Source organism: Eschscholzia californica, unplaced genomic scaffold (genome assembly GCF_041429995.1).
Source record: "Eschscholzia californica isolate CP2 unplaced genomic scaffold, dmEscCali1.0.p SCAF_2, whole genome shotgun sequence".
Classification (NCBI taxonomy): domain Eukaryota; kingdom Viridiplantae; phylum Streptophyta; class Magnoliopsida; order Ranunculales; family Papaveraceae; genus Eschscholzia; species Eschscholzia californica.
In genome coordinates, this window is record NW_028238309.1 from 14,119,246 (window position 1) to 14,129,981 (window position 10,736).

Sequence of the window (10,736 nt, forward strand, 5' to 3'; positions counted from 1 at the left end):
AGCAATGGAGGAACTCGATGAAGGATATATTTCCTCGATCTGAAGGAATGGTATCCTTCCGAAGGAATGTCCTTCGACCAAGATGTCAATGCATACGATTTGGCGAATAGGATCGTGATGACCTTAGACGGAAGATCATTAGTCCGATCGAATTAGGGGTTGTAATGCTTAGCTAGAAGCCAACTACGATCGTCGGATAACTTCGGTAATCCGCGGCTAACATAGACCGGATCCTACAAGAGTTACACATAAGAGTGATGGTTTGAACGGAGAGAAATGACTAGTGAAAGATTGGCAAATAGGTGGATTGGATCCATTCTTAGTAAGTCCAGATGGTTCGGAAGAGTCCGGATAAAAGACAGACATAACCGGGCCTTAAAGGAAGACCCGGGAAGGCTTTAGGAGGGCCAGCCATGTGATGGCCGACCTTAGCAAGGGGCCGCCCATCTTATGGCCAGTTATATCCTTAGTGGGCAGGCCAAGGAAGCCCATAAAGGGGCTATGTTGGCCGGCCACACTAAAGGTACCCTAAAAGGGTGTTTCGTTAAAATACCTTATAATTAGGTTTTAGGAATCTAAGTTTGGGTCAAACACCTATTCTAGGGATTTCTATATAAGGACCTAATTAGACAACCTAAGGGAAAGTAAGAAAGTAAAAGGAGAGAAAACCTAAGCCAACTGAAAAGAATTTCAGTGTAATTTCTCATAGAGAGAGAGAGAGCTGTCTGAAAAAGAGAGAAAAGGAGTTTCTCTTAATTATCTAGTCAAGAAGAAGGAAATCTTCATCTCAACCTTCAAGAAGGTCCTACTTGACTCGAAGGAGGGAGTTCAAGTTATACACTCGGTGTCATCACGAGCCTACAGTGGATAGATGTATTAGATACACACGAAACCCTACAGTGGCATCACGAGCCGTTTGCATGTATTGTCTTTTACTAGAAGAATTAGATTCAAACTTGAATAACTAGATAATAGTGTTTGAATGGAAATTTAAACATGCTTTTGATTAGATCAATCAATGACCTAAAACACTAAAACATTAGTTCTGATTCAAATTTCTCATCACGAACCCACCATATTTATCACACAATAATCCAAGCTCCATCTATCTCTCTTTCCTTTCCAACTTCTGATTCAAATTTCTTTCCTTCCATTCTCATCACGAACCCACCATATTTATCACACAATAGTCCAAGCTCCATCTATCTTTCTTTCCTTTCCAACTTCTGATTCAAATTTCTTTCCTTCTCAAGCTATATCTCATTCCTTCTTCACGTTTGTTTTATTTCCATTTTCATAAAGAGAAGACTCTCTCTAAGAAAGATATTCAGAGAGATTTAGAAGAAATTCAAAATGGTATGGCTACTAATCAATCAACATGGGTTGTAAGGTGAAAAGATTTGCTGCTGCTGGGTGCATCAAGAAAATGTGCAAGCTGCTGTTGGATGAAAGCCACGTGTGCAGAATATCTCGGATCTCGACACTCACGGTTGGTTGCATGGTGATATCTTCTACTGGGGTGTACCGGATCTAATGCTCTTTGAGAATCCCGTGACCCACCTTGACTGACAAAACGTAGCCCACAACTGATCCGGACCATCTGATCTCCTTCCCTCCTGCGTGCCGTGTCACTGACCCATTTGGTCAACTAATTTTGGAACCAAACTTTGACTTGGACTATCTCCTTAATCCGGACTCTGATTCCACTTCCGCTTTCGCCGATAGATTCGTATTGGACTCTACTTTCACATGAGCACTAATATTGACCAGAACACCCTTGTCATTAAAATGACCAAAATGCCCCTCAAGTATGTCTTTATCATGATGTTTTCGCATCGAACTCCGTAAGTGAGACCTGAGAAAGAAAATCAGACAAATCATCAGAGTAACCTCTCGAACTGGACTAACTAACCCGAGTGAAGAGATTCAAATGAGACATTTTCATGTCTCATCAGGTTACACCAAAGAGTGTCGACTTGATCGGAAGAAATGACTATAGGGATGAGACGACTAGGGGCCCAAGAAGAAGTCCAAGTCTAAACTCGTCGTGCTCAAGCCGACGAAACAATCCTAGTAACGAGAGCCACAATTAGGGGCCTAAGGAGAAGTCATAGTTTAAACTAGCCGTGCTCAAGCCGACGAAACAACCCTAATAGCGAGAGCTACGACCAGGAGTCAAGGAGAAGTCCCAGTCCAAAATAGCATTGCTCAAGCGAGCAAACCAGTGGTGGTAGCGAGAGCCACGACCAGGGGCCAAGGGGAAGCCCTAGATGAACTTAACACCAACAATCAGCCAAACTGCGAAGAAAATACAAACCAATATACAAGGCTAGCGGAGTTTTTATTTTGCAGAGGGGATTAGTAAGTTAGGCCATGCATAATCAGGATAGGTCTAATTTGAATTTTATGCGCAGGAAAAGACATTCGGAGCAAAGCGTAGCAAGTTAGGAAAAAATATTAGTAAGCTTAGGATTATACTAACAGATTAATATTTTTGCTGTCAATATCTGAAGTATGCATGCAGGAACAAAAAATCAAAAGAAAGAAGAGATTTCACCAAGCAAAAATAAAATTGTTCATTGGTTCAAGAAGATTGCTTACAAAAAGACCGTCAAACCCTACAACTGGTGAATGATTACACATCCGAAGAAGAAGAAGAAGAAGAAGAAGAAGTAGAGACAAAGAAGAAACATAACAAAAAGGGAAAGACGGAGGGAGCCCAACAATCAAAGTAATTAAAACGATAACGGGAAAACAACAACTTTTATTTACTCTCAAAGGAAGTCTATTACAAAAGAAAAACCAGCACTCACCAAAAGCCATTAAACAAAAGAAAAGGGTAGCCAATACATGGACAACCAATTATCTTTTGCGGACAACTATTTTACGTGGACAACTAGAAAAATTAAAAAATTTATATGGACAACCGTGTTTAAGGGGACATCACTCTATTATTTTTCACTCATGTCCTCCAAGAATTAGAGCTTTTATATTAAGTCTTCCCTCTTTTCTTCCATAAACCCTTACTTTATTCTTTTTCTTCATTACCAACAAATTTGTAGAGAGAGAAAATCAATGGAAACGGGTCTTCTTCGTGAACCCTAAAACCCCTTGAAATAAAAAAAAAACCTAGAAAATTGAGTTTGGTACAAAAAAAAAACCCTAGAAAATTGTGTTCGTCCGTTTGAACTCATTGCTACTATTTTTGGTTGCTAAGAATGGCTTCTTTGACTTAGACATTGAAATCATGTGCTGAAATTCAGGAGCCATGAAATATCAATGTCATCCAAATTCAACTTGGTGTTTCATCTTTAATCCAACTAATCTTCTAAGAACCTAAATCTTCATTCAAATTCATCACAACCCATTTGAATCATCCTCAGATGACTCCTCTAGAATAATTCTTCTTCCTTTTCCGTTAATACCAGATCAAGATTTCTTCTTTCTAGCAGTAGAAATAGAGGAAGAAGATGATGAATTTGCAGTGAGTACCATTAGAGCACCAATACCTGAAGCAGTAACAAATGAATTAGCTTTTTTCATTGGAAAGAAGATATAAACATTATGTTGGACACGTCTCTTTTGGAGACTAAGGGTGACCCCACATTCCTAATTTCCCTCTAACTTGGTTTTGACCAACTCACTACCCCCTTCTTCGATGGAAAAGAAGTGGGAGTAGTTACAATAACCGAATGTCTGTAGCCTCCATCAATAATACAACAACTTACGGAGAGGATTGGGGTTAGAAGACTTTCAGAGTTTTATATTGCAGTTCTAATTTCTACTTAATCAACAATAGCTGAAAATATGTAACTTCCGCATATATTTAGAATTCAATTTCCTAACATTTGGTATCAGAGCCTGCCTTTAGCTTTGTTGATTAGTATTTAAAATTATTTATTATTTGTTAAGATATCTAAACCTATGATCTTCAATTATCGTTTAAGTTTAGATATGCGAAATAATATTGTTGAATCATTTTATTTGAAACAAATTTGATTTAAAGGTTCTTTGAAATATATCTCCATACTATAGACTTATATTGGATTTTAAAATCAAATCGATTTGACTAGTAAAACCGATTCTAGAAATGTTTTAGGAACGAAATCTGATGTTATTTTGTGTACATTTAATCGGTTATTACATGCTTAGATGTTGATCAGTTATTGGCGATCCATATTTGAGTAATATCTCGGGTGTTAGAGATATTTTAGTTGAGATTTTAGAATTCATGTTTGACCAAAGTAGCAGGAGATATTTTAAGATTGAATAGTTCCGATTGCTCTAACATATAGCATATGGTTCAATTTTCAAAATTGGTTTGACTTAATATAAGCAAATTTCGGTGGGATATTTAGAAAATTGAATTTGTTTACTATTTAGTCAGTAAATTTGTGTCCCTGTTTTTTTTATGAACAAAATTTGTGTCAATGTTGTTAAGAGATTTTGCTTGATATTTGGGTTATTGTTTACTTAGTCAAACAAAATATTGGGAAGATATATACGGTAACATTAAATCTTCCATACGAATGAACTTAATATTTTAAGTGATGGATAATTTTTGGAGACTTTGTTTCCCAAATACTATATTTAAACACTTACCAAGATTTCATAGGGATCATGCGCCGATAATTTTAAATACAGAGAGAGCAAAAATCAGAGGTAGCATCCCGCTTCAGTTTGAAAGACACTGGACATTGCATAAAGATTTCGAATGTATTATGAAGGAAAAATGGAGATAGGGAAGAGGTGAGTTCACAGACAAGCTTAAACAACTAGGTGTGGAGTTGAAAATGTGGAGTACGCATTCAGTGGGGCATATATTCGAACTGATAAAGGAGACCAAGGAAACATTATTAAGAACACAAATGAGGGTTCCATCAGTCGACAACCTAGAAGAGGAAGCGCGGATAGTGAAGAAGTTTAAGGAATTCAGAAGAAATTTTCTAGAGGCAGAGAGCGAAGAAGTTTTGGGTGGAGGAAAATGATAGAAATACAAATTTTTTTCATCTTTCTATATTGAACAGAAGACGAAAGAATAATATTTTCTCGGTTAAGCTACCGAATCAGACGTGGTCATCTGACCCATCAGTTATATCTAATACCTTTATTAAACACTTCTATAAAGCTTCAACATCGGAACAAATAACTCCATTTCCTGATGGTTTGGAGTTGACGGACAAACCATTACTAGCAACAGAAAATCTAATGATTAGTCGTGTGCCGTCAAAGGAGGAGATATGGCATATTATTAATGAGATGAAGGTGGGGAAAGCACCAGGACCAGACGGGTTTTCAGCTGATTTTTATAAGCATTGTTGGACGGTAATAGGGAAGAAGTCACACATCAGATTAAATATATATTTGAGTCAGGCAAGTTACCAGGTAATCTTAACCATAATTTTATTGCTCTTATTCCTAAAGTGCAGGCACCAGAAATACTGGCAGATTTCAAGCCTATTTCGTTATGTAATGTTTTATACCGAATAGTTGCTAAAATTCTTAGCAATCGGTTGAGACCATTACTAGACAATATCATATCTCAGGTACAGAATGCCTTCATTCCTGGACGACAGATTTCCGACAATATTATAATTGCGCAAGAACTTTTTCATTTTATTTCACTAACAACGGCGAAAGAGGGAGCTTTTGCCATGAAAGTAGATATGGCAAAAGCATATGACAGAATGGAATGAGATTTCTTAAGTGCAGTTCTGAAGAAGTTTGGGATTATAGCAAATACTCACAAGATCATTATAGTTGTGTGACTACAACATCTTTCTCACTATTATTGAATGGTAGACCAAAGGGTTTTTTCTATAGTAAGAGAGGGCTCTGTCAGGGTTGTCCTTTAAGTCCGTATTTGTTTATATAGTGCTTTGAAACTCTCACAAGATTGGTTTCTCAGGCAGAACGTTGTGGGCATTATAGTGGGATTAAAGTGAACAGATTTGCTCCAAGTATTAGTCATCTGATGTTTGCAGATGACTTGTTTTTCTTTGGGAAAGCTTCAGATTATAATGTGGAGCAATTGAAGGTGGTATTAGACTTGTAGGCAGAATGTTCGGGACAATTAATAAATTTCAAAAAGTCGTCGATTCAGTTTAGTACTAACTGTGGGTTGGAAAGAAGAGATAGGGTCTTAAATTTATTGGGTGTAAAGGAGATGAAGAAGGATGAGGTTTATTTGGGAAATTATTTATTGAAGCGGAAACACAAGATAGCCTCTTATGATTTTATTCTAAAGAAGATAGAAAATAAATTAATGGGATGGAAGAGGAACTCACTCTCACATGCGGGACGAATGAATCTACTTAAGAGTGAGCTTGCTTCAATCCCGGTTTATTTTCTTTCAACGAATATTGTGCCGAAAGGAGTTGTAGAAAGAATAGAGCGTTGTCAAAGAAATTTTTGGTGGGGACATAGTGAAAAGAAGGAGAAATTATATTTCATGAGTTGGGAAAAAATGAAAGCTGGCCAAAAAGATGGTGGTTTGGGTATTAGAGATGTGGGAATGGTGAATAAATCGTTGGTGGGCAAGTTAACCTGGATGTTTTTAACACAATCAGAAGCTTTGTGGGTAAAATTACTAAAAGCTAAATATCTCAAAACCGATAATTTTTGGGATTATAGAGCAAAACCAGGTGCTACAGCTACGTGGAAAGGGATATTGGAGATGAGGAAATTTGTGAAGGAAGAGGCGTGTTTTTCGGTTGGGAATGGAAATTGTATTCGTATATGGGATGATCCATGGATACCAAGTCTAAGGGGGTTCAAGCCGGGCAAGAAAGAAGAAGGTATTGACCTTACCAATTTATTTCTTGTGAAGGACCTTATTGATGTGAATGGGGGTTGGAAGAAGATGGTTATAGAAGACAAATTTGATGAATTGTCGGCCAAGGCAATCTGTGAGATCCCACTTTCGAAAATAAATAAGAAGGATGAGTTGATTTGGATACATACATTAAAAGGTGACTTTACTACAAAATCTTTATATACTTCCTTAGTAAAAGAGAAGCCTACATCGTGTAGAAGAGTTGAATTAGAAAATCTATATAACAAAACAGGTAGGTTGTGACTAGGACAAAATAAATGCTCCTAAATGATGATTTGGATGCTGAGTTGGATGATGACTTGGACAACAAATACTTCCTTCTCTTTTAATCTGGGTCGTTCAGACTAATATCACATAAGGGACCCTGGCGTATCCGTTAAATCCTACTTGACTAATTGAAACGGCTACATTAAATCCTTGTCGCTCCAATCTCTCTGTCTTCTCTTCCTTCGGTACCTTAACTCCCTTCATCTGAATTCACTTCTTTCATCTTATCCTTTCCTAATTCGGTTACAGACCCTCCATTTTCCTTTTCTTGCATCAAAGAAAAAGTAGTAACCTCTTGCTCACGCCTTTTCCATCCTTCAATAGTCGAGGTTAATTATTGGGAAGAAGCATGAATTCATTTTACCTCTTTCATCTTCATACATCCAAAAAAATTTAAACCCTAATTTAGTAAGTTCTATTTTTTGATGTTCTCCGAAATTATATCTAATGCCAAAGGGTATTTTATATGATGGGGCAAAACTCCAATATTGAAGAACATTGAAGGTAAAGATGGTATTTTGTTTTTATCATTTTTCATTGTGAAATTTTTGTTTCTGGTCTAGATTTGTTATTTTTACCATCATTTATGGAACATAATATCCAATTGAAATCAAAGAGCTTAGTGAGTCATGGGTTTGATGGGGTTTGTTTTTCATAGTCAGAACATTCCCTCGAATAGGGTTTAATTTCGTTTGGAGTAGAAATCAAAGTTTTAGGGTTTAATCAATTATGGTGAATAATTATGCAATTATTTAACCCTGGTTTGTATGCTTATTTAATTCATCTTGAATTTATATATAGTTCAAATTAGAGAGGGTTTTGATTAATCTTTTTGGATCTGAATCTAATTTGTTTAGTTTTTCTTTTTATTGGTTGCAACCTAAAACTAATGAACTATAGCCGTTATTTATGGTGGACTCTGGAAATTTTGTTACATAAAGTCGAAAGAGTTCCATGATTTGATTCTTTGCAAAACAAATTCATAAGGTTTTTTTTCTCATTCACAGGGAGAGTACGGATCTTCAACATAAATTTATGTCTCACGGTATTAAAATTCTGCAAGTAAATATATTTGACCACTTAAATTTGTACAAATTGTTTGAGGGTGTCCTGCTTTCAGTCCTGGAATCTCTATTTCCAAATGTAAGCCATTACACACTAGGCACATATCTTACATTTCATTCCCCAACATAGAAAGGAGATGTTTGTACTGTGTATAGAGATACAACAACTCTTAGAACTAGATAACAATTTTAAGCCATAACAAAACTCACTTCAACTGATGCTTTAATATGGATAAATGGTTGTATACTTGTATGGTAATAAGACTTTATTTGCTTTGAAGGCTCTTTGAGCTTCAGCTACTTGAGTTAACTTTCCAATACAACTCGCTGACTGGATTATATGTTATAGTCCTTTTCTGCGTAAGTAATAGTTGGAGAAATACGTATTTTCCAGTTTGATCTTTCCATAGTCGATAAATGTATTTCTCTAATTTGTTTGACAGATGCTTCTTGTTTGATGATTTACTCTTACAACATGTGTTCACTTGTTCTGTTTACCCTGCTTATCTCTACCATGTTTTTGTTATTATTTCTCAACACTCAAGTCAACTTGATTGCCCTTCTTGTTTAGAATTCATAACTTCTACTTTTCCATTGTAAGCGCTCACCTTTCTTAAACGAAACGACATAATATTTATATATTGTGGCACTGATATGGTTCTAGAGAGTCGGGAGTCATTCACTGTTATTACTTCATTTAATAAATTTCTAATATATAGGTTATAAATATATAAAATCTGTCATAGTTCATGAAACTATAAGGCTTCTGCGAAATGTCGTTGGCTGCAGTTGCAAAGGACGTTGTATTGATCTCAGAATTTGTAAGTGTGCAAGGCTTAATGGTTCTGACTTCCAATATGTCTCCAAAGACGGTGGCAGGTAAAATAGGTTGTCTTTTCTCTGTTAATTCATGGTTAAAATGTCCTTATAAGTTATAACTTCTTTGTACCTTATGGCACGAGTTTTTGTGGCTAATATCATCCAGAGCAGTGTTGTCTGCTTATATATCACTAAGAACCATTAATATGGTTATTAATGGATTCACTTTTTATTTTTTGGATGTGAATGTAAAAATCGTACTTTCTCATTTTCCAGGTTGATTGAATCGAAGTCTGTTGTATTTAAATGTGAACCTAATTGTGCATGTGGGCCTGATTGTGTGAACTGAACTTCTCAGCGTGGCTTGAAGTATCGACTTGAGTTTGCACATCAATTACCTTTCTGATAATCTTCATGTTGAATTGAACTTCCCATTCCTACTGGTACAATTTGACTTTGTAATCTGGTTTTAATGCTTCTTAAAGGTTTAGCGAACTCCCAAGAAAGGATGGGCAGTAAGATCGTGGGATTTTATTCCTTCAGGAGCTCCTATATGTGAATACACAGGTGTGCTTATGAGAACCACCGAATTAGATAATGTGGCTGATAATAATTTCATTTTCGAAATTGATTGCTTGCAAGCAATGTGACAACTGACAAGTGCAATCAAGAGTTTGAGGAGTGTGATTAGAGGTATCTTCTTCAAGCCCAAGTACAAGATCATACTGGAGTTACTTAGGTCAAAACTTTCCATGAGACAGGAGAGGAGATCTTGGGTCGCTCGACGAAAGAATTGTATCAGTTAAAATACGAAGAGGAAGATGGTACTAAGTTTCCTGAAGTAACAAGGCATAGTCTCTTTAACCAATTTATTTTCAGGTTTCAAATCAACAAAGAAAGTTATCGTCAAGAACAGAAAGTGAAGATTATTGTTGTTAAGGCAGAGAAAGTGAATCCTTCCAATGAGAGTTCATACCTACTCGACTTGATGTCAAGGATCTTTGCCGTAACCGGTATGTTTCCTTCACTAAATACCTTTTTAGTACCTTAGGTTATCTGAGAAGATAGAGTAGAAATCTCTGAAACTATAAATTTCAGGAACACATATTACTGATTATGGCGCCACATTCTACCTCTACGCTAATTATGGATTGAAAACTATCGATCATTTTGTACTTGATTTTAGTTCTCTACTCTTTTAGGAGAGAAAAGAACCAGCAGAGTTGAGATGTTTTACTTAGTTGACGTGTTTGTTCTATTCCATCTTTGTAATAGATAGAACTGTGAAAAAAATTACTTAAATATTCACATGTTCAGTTCATTAGCGCAGTGACTCTTAACATAATTATGATTGAGGTGATAAATTTTCTTCACAAGTCATAACTACTTCTCATCAATAGTATGGTATGAGACATCAGTTTGTGTTTTCTATCTTTTTGTGTTTAATAGCATAGTTTTTTATTCTGTTTGTCTCAAATATTAGTGTGTATGTAATTATTAGATTAGAACTTGGTCGATCGGCAGAATAAGAAGAAAAAGATATTCTCAGTTGAGACTTATAAATCGTAATCGCTATATAAACATGTGGCTGGTTGGTTCATTTTGTGGTAGATTTTTCCTAAAAGTGTTGATAAGGATACATAGTATCGACCCAGAGATTGCTGAGGAATAAATACAATTCCCATTGTTGACTTACCGCTTCTCATTGAACCCCAGAGCTAGAGTCGTAAGTTGATAAATACAGAATCTCT

At 36.1% G+C, this 10,736-nt stretch overlaps 1 long non-coding RNA gene across 1 annotated transcript; it reads left to right on the plus strand.

Annotated features, from left to right (window-relative positions):
- Positions 1-7,271: 7,271 nt before the first annotated feature.
- On the plus strand, positions 7,272-10,365 carry LOC147556405 (uncharacterized). The gene is made up of 5 exons (XR_015235347.1): positions 7,272-7,606; positions 8,956-9,045; positions 9,262-9,354; positions 9,471-9,998; positions 10,084-10,365. It is a non-coding gene; the product is annotated as an uncharacterized LOC147556405 (long non-coding RNA).
- Positions 10,366-10,736: the final 371 nt, after the last annotated feature.